Source organism: Haplochromis burtoni, unplaced genomic scaffold, assembly GCF_018398535.1.
Source record: "Haplochromis burtoni strain Fernald_Lab_line unplaced genomic scaffold, NCSU_Asbu1 Contig_44, whole genome shotgun sequence".
NCBI lineage: Eukaryota > Metazoa > Chordata > Actinopteri > Cichliformes > Cichlidae > Haplochromis > Haplochromis burtoni.
This window is the reverse complement of record NW_024582405.1, coordinates 1,616,993-1,626,316: the sequence shown is the minus strand read 5'-3', so window position 1 is coordinate 1,626,316 and position 9,324 is coordinate 1,616,993. Positions and strand designations below refer to the sequence as shown.

General features: G+C 41.2%; 1 protein-coding gene across 2 annotated transcripts in view; it reads left to right on the top strand.

Annotated features, from left to right (window-relative positions):
- plxnb2a.1 (plexin b2a, tandem duplicate 1) overlaps nt 1-9,324 on the top strand; it is a 231,616-nt gene that overhangs the window by 89,569 nt on the left and 132,723 nt on the right. Inside the window, exon 3 of one of the 2 annotated variants that reach the window (XM_042220153.1) lies at nt 2,251-2,303. The exons of the other annotated variant lie outside the window; for it this stretch is intronic. The gene's annotated coding sequence lies outside the window, so the exon portion shown is untranslated. The remainder of the gene's footprint in view (nt 1-2,250; nt 2,304-9,324) is intronic. 2 annotated transcript variants of the gene reach the window in all.

Sequence of the window (9,324 nt, the reverse complement as noted above, 5' to 3'; positions counted from 1 at the left end):
TGTGTGTGTGTGTGTGTGTGTGTGTGTGTGTGTGTGTGTGTGTGTGTGTGTTATACTTATCGTAATATGATAACTACTCTATAATTGTCAAGTGAGCGGTGTGGTCGGCTCCTAAAGCCCGGATGATGAACGTTTGTTGTCTTTACGGTTTTCAAGTTACTTCCTGCTGATGGAAGGAGACATTGTGTCGACTGATGCTTCGCCATCTGGATCTTTTAGATGCTGGATGTTTAGATGCTAGAACATATGGACACACACACAGATGCACACAGACACACACGCGACTGGGCGCTGGGATCCAGAAGCATATGGTTCTTTGAGATAGTCGAGACAGACTGGGCTATTCTGTTGGATAGCACCGAGGGCCTCGACATTGTTAGAAGTGCTGCCAAACAAACTTAACCACACAAACACACACACACACAGTCTCGCCTCACTAGCTTCTTTTTCTGCTGGTTTCAGTGTGATGCGAACGGAGGCACGGACGACCTTAATTCTTGTTTCTGGAGCAGAGGCGAGCAGCGTCCTCATCGCAGTGTGAAATGAAATTGAAGATACCTGTGAACCGTATTACTGCAGGCTTATTCAGCAACATTTACACCTCAGCTGGGCTTTGTTCATTAAATGTTCTCAGCGTCTGTAGCTTTTTGTCTGCTTGGTTGTCTCATTATGAAGATTAGTCCCCAAATTGATTTTTCTTTTCTTTTTATCTTTTTAGTTTAAAAAGTCCTTTTGTTTTACCTGGTGTGCCTATAAGCATTAATGCTATCAGTATGAGAGGGAAAACTGAGACCCTCTCTCTGTATTATCACAAATTAAAATGCCTTTAGTTTAATGTATGCCCCAGTGAAGGGCTCTGTTTAAGCTCGGGCACAGCTCCAGCTTTTTGTTATTAGTCCAGGCAGTAATATGTCTTTTCTCTAATAGATAGTATAATATTTCTGGCTCTTGCTGTGAATGAACTGGGTTTAATTAAAAATGCCATCACTGGCTTTGCTGTGATCTCCAGGCTCGTTGTGTAGCAGGCTCTGCAGCTCTCAGGACACACTTCATTTCTGTTTTTGTGCACGGAGCAGGCTGAGGTACCCAGACTTTGTCTGGAAAATGTGACAATAACCAACAAATGAAGTCCAGCTAATTCATAGCTGGACATGAGGCTCGGTCTACAAAAATCATGAAGTCTTTGATGATTTGTGGTGTTGCTGTGTTCTGATGGCACATGTCTTTAGTACATAATAACTCATAATCAGAGATTTAAGTGTTTATAACACTTTTAATTGATAACGTTAAGACTAGGGACAGAGTCCAGAACACATGGACTAGTTATCATGCTCAAGAAACCAGTTTGAGATGATTTGAGATTTGAGCTTAGCCTGAACCGTTGATACAAGGCAGGATGGAGCAATGTTTTCATGGTATTCATACCAAATTGTGCCTCGGCTATTGAAACTTATCAGACCAGGCAATGTTTTCCAGTCTTCTGTCTTATTTTGGTGAGCCGGTGTGAACGATGGGTTGGTTTTCCTGTCCTTGGATGACTTGAGTGACACGCGGTGTGGTCTTCTGCTTCAAGGTACGATGTGTTGTGCAATCAGAGATGCTCTTCTGCGTGGCTTGGTTGTAATGAGTGGCTATTTGAGTCACTGTCGCCTTCGTATCTGCTTAAAGCAGCCAAAGGGCGTTCTCCTCTAAACTCTGACATCGAGAAGACATTTTAACCCCGTGAACTGCCGCTCACTGGATATTTTCTCGTTTTTGGGCCATTCTCTGCAAAAACAAGAGATGGCCGTGTGGGAGAATCTAAGCAGATCAGGAGTTTCTGAAATATTCACACCAGCCCATGTTGCATGGTTAGTCAGATAGCTACAAACTATGATGCCAGCATAGAGTCATTAATAACTCCACACGAGGGAGATGATCAGGGTAAATAGACAAAGTACTAAAAGAAAAAAAAAATAATGGGGAGGATTTGTAAGGAAAAGTCTGGATTGTTGCCCTTAAGCTCCTCAGATAGAATCGACAAAAGAAACACGATGCAGTCCCTGCAGTCCTCAGGTTTAATCAGGAACAAATATGTCACCTGGATTTGACCTGTAATCCTAGTGCAACCCTCAGGCCAGCCATTCATTCCTTCAGTTTTCAGCAAATTCAAGCTGTGCTGTGAGATATCAGATGACTAATGGCCTCTGCTCTTTACCCAAACAGGTTTTTTATATATAACTCGAGTCATGTTTTTTGTGCTTCTTTCAGGAGACTGAGGTGATTGATGTCACCAGGGATCAACAGGCCTGAACACTGAATAAGTAAGAGCTACAACTGCTGCTGCCTTTTATTTTGAAAGCCCTTTAAATTTATTGTGTTGCCAGTTTTTAGAAACTACTCCTGCTCTTTTATTCATTCCCATCCATTCCTATTTCTGCTCATTTCTCAAGCTCCCCTTCACCCCCTTCCTCTGCTGGGGGTTTTCAGGAATGCCATTGGCTGTTTATTTTGGCAGATTCAGCTGCTCATGTGTTTGTGGCGTTGGTGGGAGGGGGCTAACGGGGTTAATTGAAGGCTTCGGGATGTTTTTAAGAAATGAATTCCTGCTGAGACCCCGCTGCCCCTCAAACAAGCACTCTTCTCATATATCAGCCAATTACTGACACTCTACACACACCTTTCTCTGGCTCTGGTTATGGGACTGCTTTCTATGATCTGCTTTCTCCATCTATTTTCTGAGTTTCCCAGCTGTCCAGGATCTGAAAAGTGAAAAACATCAGAACATTAGTATTCTAATTCTCCACTAAATTCTGAGAGGTTAGGGCCTCAAGAACTTGGTGAGTTTTAGGTGAAAGACTTTCCTTATGAGCGCCCTCATGAGCTCAATCTTTAATCTTTAACCTTTTGAACAATCTGACTCAACAAAAGTTTTCCACTTTCTGAAAATCTCCTCATTTCCAGCTCTAAAACTCTGATTCCTCCTCTCTGGGTCTCGGGCATGAAGGATGAGGATTTGTTTAGATGTCAACCGGACAAGCTTGTTAGAGGTTTTTTGGGTTGATCGGAGCGGACCTCAGCCACATGTCCCGACATGAACCAATCTCAGCTCTACTTTTCATTCTGGGTGGCATCCAGCATAGTTCTCGACCGCTCCTCTCCAGTTTCAAATTGGACCCCAAAGGCCCCAAGAACATTTGTTTTCCCCCAGTTCAGTTCAGTGTTATTTACACTGTGGCCAGTTCCAAACAGAAGGTGCTAACAAGATGATGGCGACAACAAGTTTGTGTACTTAGGGTTTTGCATTTTGGCTCGATGATGGCTGTCTTACCCGTTTTGTTTTTTGTTTTTGTTTTTTAGATTTACTTGTAGAGCTGCCCAGAGTTAAATGTGAATAAACGGCTCATTCTGGAACAGAGATTGCTTTTGTTGGATCTTTTGTAGTGTATTCGTGCATTTTTGCTGTTTTTGTTTCCTATTAAATGGAAAGTCCTGACTAGATTTTTGAAAAGAGGAAAATGTGGCTTCATTGGCCCTGAAAGGTAAAAGCCTTTTGAAGCTGTGAGTACAGCCAATATCTCACACGGTATAAGAGAACCTGGCATCACCTAAAATTTATCAGACTATGCCTAAAGTGCTAAGCGAGATATCTGCAAATAAAAGTGCAGAATCTGTAGGTAAGAGACGGGACTTTTCAGTTTCCGTTTACACGAGTAATCATATTTGAGAGAAACAATTACTAACATGCAACTCCTTTGCATAGCATCTTGCTAGCGCGCCAAAAAGCTGACTATTGTCCCCAGAGGATATGCCAGCACAGCTTCGATGGCTTCCCAGAGAAGCTGTTTACTTTGAGATGTCTCCACTGAGGGGGAGATCATTTAACACGGGGCTTTAAATATTCTGAAAGCTTATTATGTTTGACATCTTTGGAAACTTTAAAGGATGGCTTTGTGGAGATTTAAAATTTGTGCCGTCAGATTCGGTAGCAAGGCGGTCGCGTTTAACAGCGCTGCTTTTTGTCCGAGAGTCAGCCGTGTTGGTGGTGTCGATGGGGTTCGGCTGCATGTGCAGCAGCTACAGGCCGCTCTATTTTAAGAGTGAGGTGTTTAGCATATTTTTACATCAGCACACTAACAGCCTTTCTCTGTTTATATAATTATGTCCTCTTGATGGCGGCTCATCTGGACCTGATTCAACTGATTGTTTCAGAGGCTTTTTGCACCCTGCGAAGAATGAGTGGACCGTATGCTGATAAAATACTGAATGTTTTTAAAATAGTTTGATGTAAGAGTTTAAATATATCAATTAGTGAAATCATTTATCAGCTCTCTCGGTCCAGATACGTTGCTGGGGTGGGCTTCAGAAACCCATGCTGGACTGAAATGAAACCTCTCGGTGTGACCGGTTGATTTAAATGGTCGTCTGATCTGAATGACTGCTTTCTATCATCTGCTTCTGTTCGCTCGCAGTCTGCCAACTCATATTATAGCGTGTCTGAGTGTGTGTGTGTCTGCCTCTCCTCCGCTTCCCCTTCTGTCTTCCATCCATCACCGTTTTCCTCTTGCCTCCATGTTCTCAGTCTCTCATTCCCTCGGTGTTATCCACTGTGTTTTTTAAAGTAGTTCTTGTTCCCATAAACAGCTCCATTTTCCCAGCCGTCCACAGCGGCTTGTTCCTTGTCACTCTCTGAGATCTTGAAGAAAAGCAAATACAAGGAACCATGTTTGGCTGACTTTTAAAAATATCAGCTTCTCATGGTCAAGTTATTATCTGATGTGACCCCAGTGAGCCGATCAGCCATGCACTGTTTAGGTTTATTTATTTTACCCTTTGCTTTTGTTCAAACTGCAGTTATTTGCAACCTCAGATATGAGTACAAAACTTGGTGCGCTATTAATACGTTTCCGTACGAGTCACAATCCACCAGAGGAAAAAAACAAAAACTTTTATAGCGTTTAAAGACGTGTTTATTCAGGTTTTTGGATTGGTAACCTGTTCCCTTACACTTCTTGTAATCTAGTAAGCACTGGAGCAATGAAAACAATAAAAATAAGCCGGCGGTTTTAGCCTTTGCAGTTTGTTGTCGCTCTTGTGAGTCTGTCCTCATTCTAAAAGTGTTAAAAATGAACATGTTCATAGAGTTTAGAAAATCATTCCCAGTCCTGCGGCCAGCTGTTATAACAGTGCAGACACTCATCTAGTAAAGGGGTACAAATGCTGATGCTACATGAAAAAGGCTTTTTTCACTTAAAATAATCTCTCCTGATCAGGTATGTAACTGTGCTTTACCTGAGATCAGACACTGCAAACGTTCATGGTTTCAAATTGTTGTTCTGTCTTCTAGTGTTGCAGTAACACTTGTATTTCATAGCTCGGGCAGTAAGAGTACAGACTGAAACTCCTTCCTGCGTTTCACTGAAACTGCTATCAGGATTTGTTAGGCTCAGCGTGAACGGCTCAATATCGCAAATGATGGCACAGCACAGCAGACACATGAGTGCACAAGTAGAAATGCAAACAGTGACATCTTCGAGTACAGCAGGCATTCAGGGCGCTGTAAACCATCCAGTCAGGGAATGAATGTAAACAGAGGCAAACCAGGAGGGTTATGTGACAGTGACATATCAGCAGGATCGAGTTACAGCTATCGTTCATAGTTTACCTGAATGCTGCAGAGCATTTACTCATTTTGCTTGATGTGGTTAGCCGAGTGGAGCTGCTCAGACCTGTTTAAAGCATATTTAGTTCAGTTTTGTCTATCAGAAGAATGGGTGCGTGTGGTTTAAAAAAAAATAAAATAAAACTTAATGTCCTTTTTTCATAAAATAGCCATATGATGTCAGATTATTACACCCAACAAGATTCTCAACATTTTTACTGAATTTCTAATTCTTCTATTTGGCTGAATCTGTTCTAACTTCAGTTTCCTGAGGGAAAAACAAAAGTTTGACCAATAAGCATAGACTTGGAAGTCTTGTTAGTAAGAGTTTACAGAGAGTTAAGGTTAAACTTTCATTTATTTTAGGCCATTAAAACTTTGCGAGGTGTTGGCTCAGTGACTCTGTCTCAACTTTTAAAACTTTTTTTTTTTTTTAAATGCACCCAAACAGACACACTCTTGAGCAACAGTAAAACTCACAGCATCTTTTCCCATCAACCCCCTGCTGCAGTGTGTTTCCTGAGGCCGGCTGCCACAGAAAAGACCCAGCAGATGGTTCGAACAGTGGGGTGCGAGTCGAGGCGAGGACCCCGTTTTAGCTGAGGTCACTAGGGCCTTGGGGTGCGTCACAGAGGCCCCGTGTCGCAACCATAAAGCATCATGAAATGAAATCCACCTCAGCTGGAAGTTTGTTGGGAACAGAGATTATTTACAGCATAAAACACAATATAGTTATTATGTAAACACACGTAAGACGGGTTCTTATACTAAGTGCATATCAATGGAAAAGTAAGGCAGTTAAATTGAAATGAGTCTGCAGTGGAAATTTAACAAAAATGTGTAAGTAAGAAGGAATTTTAACCAACTAAATGTGTCAACATTTCAAAAACTTTAAACAAAACCTGAATGGATCAAATATTTATCTTGTTGTTGCCATTTTCATTTCAGCTTTGAATCAAGTTATAATTACATGATTTTGCCAGTCAGCTGTCAGCTAGCTCTGCAACATGAGACTTGAGTCTTAAATAACTAATGATCTTCAAATATTTGTGTGGTTTTGTTTTGTTTTTTCTTTGACAAGAACACAGTTGCTAATAATGGAGTTGATTGTTTCTGACAAGGATTTTCATGAGCTTCAGTGAATGTTTTTTTTTTTAAATCTCAGAGCATCCCTGATAGCGCTGAACATTTGGACCTCATGTGCCACACTGGGTCTCAGTCACACCTTGTATGGGCCAGAGGTCAGCTGTGTTGTGACATTTGGCCCATGAAAAATTTGGCAGCGCTGCAAGTGAGACCTCAGTGCCAAAAGTAGTCCAGATTAGACTCGGATGTGTCTGCTGTCTAGGATACTGGTGCCAAACCTCGAGACATTAGAAAATATCAATATTGTCAAGGAAGAAGAGAACCAAAATATACACTTGTTGGTTTTACTTTTGCGTCTTAAATGTGGTCAATAAGAAGTATTTCTTTCTCATATGATCAGTTCAGTTCATTTTTTTCACAACAACAGTTGACTCAAGGTGCTTAATACTGTAAGGTAAAGATGCTACACTAATATAAAGAAAACAGAGAAAGCCCCAACAAGCAGATGAGCCCCTATGAGCAAGCACGTGGGCGGCAGTGGGAAGGAAAAACTCCCTTTTAAACAGAAGAAACCTCCTGCAGAACCAGGCTCAGGGAGGGGACGCTGTCTGCCGTGTCCAGTTGGGGGTGAGGGAAGGGAGACGGGGCGGTGTTGTAAGTACTGAGTGGCACTTTAATCCTAAAGTTATCATCCAGACTGGCTTCAGTTTAGACAACAGAATTCAGAGCTCGTTTTAATAAACTGACCTGGGATCTGATTTGAGGGTGCACATGGTGTGGATGGTTTTCCACAGTGGAAAGAGTTGTGCATCATTTTGTTTGCTTTTTCCCCACATTATGACATTTAAAGTTAACCTGCTCTGAAATCAAAGCTGACATACCCGGTCACAGCCCCTCCCTGAGCTCAGGTCTGCTGGAGGTTTCTTCCTGGCAAACAGGAGTTTTTCCTTCCTGTTGTCACCAAGTTCTTGCTCATTGATGGTCTTTGCTCTTTATTATTGTGTTCTATTGTTGCCTTACCATATAAAGCGTCCTGAGGCAGCTGTTTTTGTGATTTAGCGCTTTATAAAAGATATTGAATTGAATTTACCATGACATCAACAGCAAAATATAATAAAGGCTTAGATAAATGTAATGCACCATTGGCAACAAACTGTTCCAACTTCTGCAATCTGGTAGAAGGTTCCGCATCTTCCGGGCAAGGACAGAGAGACTCAAGAGGAGCTTCTATCCCCAAGCCATCCGTGCCCTAAACACACACACCCGCCCTCTCACATCATCTATAATTGACTGAGACAGGACTCTTCCAGACACTAAACCAAGGCACAATGTACATTTCAATTCCTTTAATTTTAAATATGTTTATATTGTCTATCCTGTAAAATAGTCAGATGTCTATTCATATTAATGTACAGAATTCACCTGCTTGCTGCTACTACTGCACATTCACCCAGTGTATATACTATATATATATATATAAATGTATATATATATATATATATATATATATTATATATATATATATATATATATATATATAATGTTCTTCCTCTCCCCCCCCCCCCCCAATTTTTTTGCACATGTCGAGGAGCGTGTCAGGCTACATTTCACTGTGTGTTATACTTGTATAACTATGCATGTGACAAATAAAGAACCTTGAACTTGAATGAGTCAAAGACAATAAATCCATCATCATATAACCCATACTAAAGGTCTTCAGTATCTGCAATTGTATTTACACATTTTCTTGTGCTAAATCAACTTCTTGTTGATTTATGCAAACAAACGAGCACAGGCAAACTGATAATTGAAAATGTTGTTTAGACCTCAAGGGGTTAATTGTCTTGTTTTGCTTATTTTAGATGAATGCCTTTCCTGCGATTAGCCGAATATAAAGGCCAGCCTTTGTTTTGCCAGTCGAATGCTTTCAGTGTGAAGCAGCAGCAGGAATTATTTGGCTAGCATTACAGCAGTGACTCAAGCCCCTTTTAGACGGGCACTCCTCTCTATTGAACTGACAGCACGTAGACTTGTCTGCTTCGTGTCTGAATGAGTCCAGTGATGCCGCTAATGACCATACACAATCAAGGAAATCATTATATAAAAACATTCTACTTCTCATTACTGGATCCATGTGAGAAAAAAAAGCATCTCTTTATGTTTTTATTGAGTAAAACTGACCAATTATTCACCCATTGAGCAACACTGTTCATATCAGTGGCATCTTTAATAGACACACGATGAGTTAGTAGATTAAGGCAAAAAAATCTTCCAATACTGACCTACCTGATGCCACATCAAACACCTAAATGATTAATGTCCCCCGAGTGTCGCTGGAAACACAATTTTGTGTGTGTGTGCAACAAAACTGTGACTTGTGGAAATCAGAAAAAGCTTTCAGCGGCTCTTCTCTTTTTCTCGCTGCTATTAATCATCTTCAGCGCTTCATCACGTCTTCTGCTGGAGTTTTAGATGTGATTCAGCCAGTTTGTGTGTTTGTGTGTCTGACCGACTGTTGTATTTGGGTTTAGTCCCAGAATTGTTGCTCTGCGTGAAATTTGAGGTGTGCGAGTTGGACCGGGCTCGGGGTTTTTTTT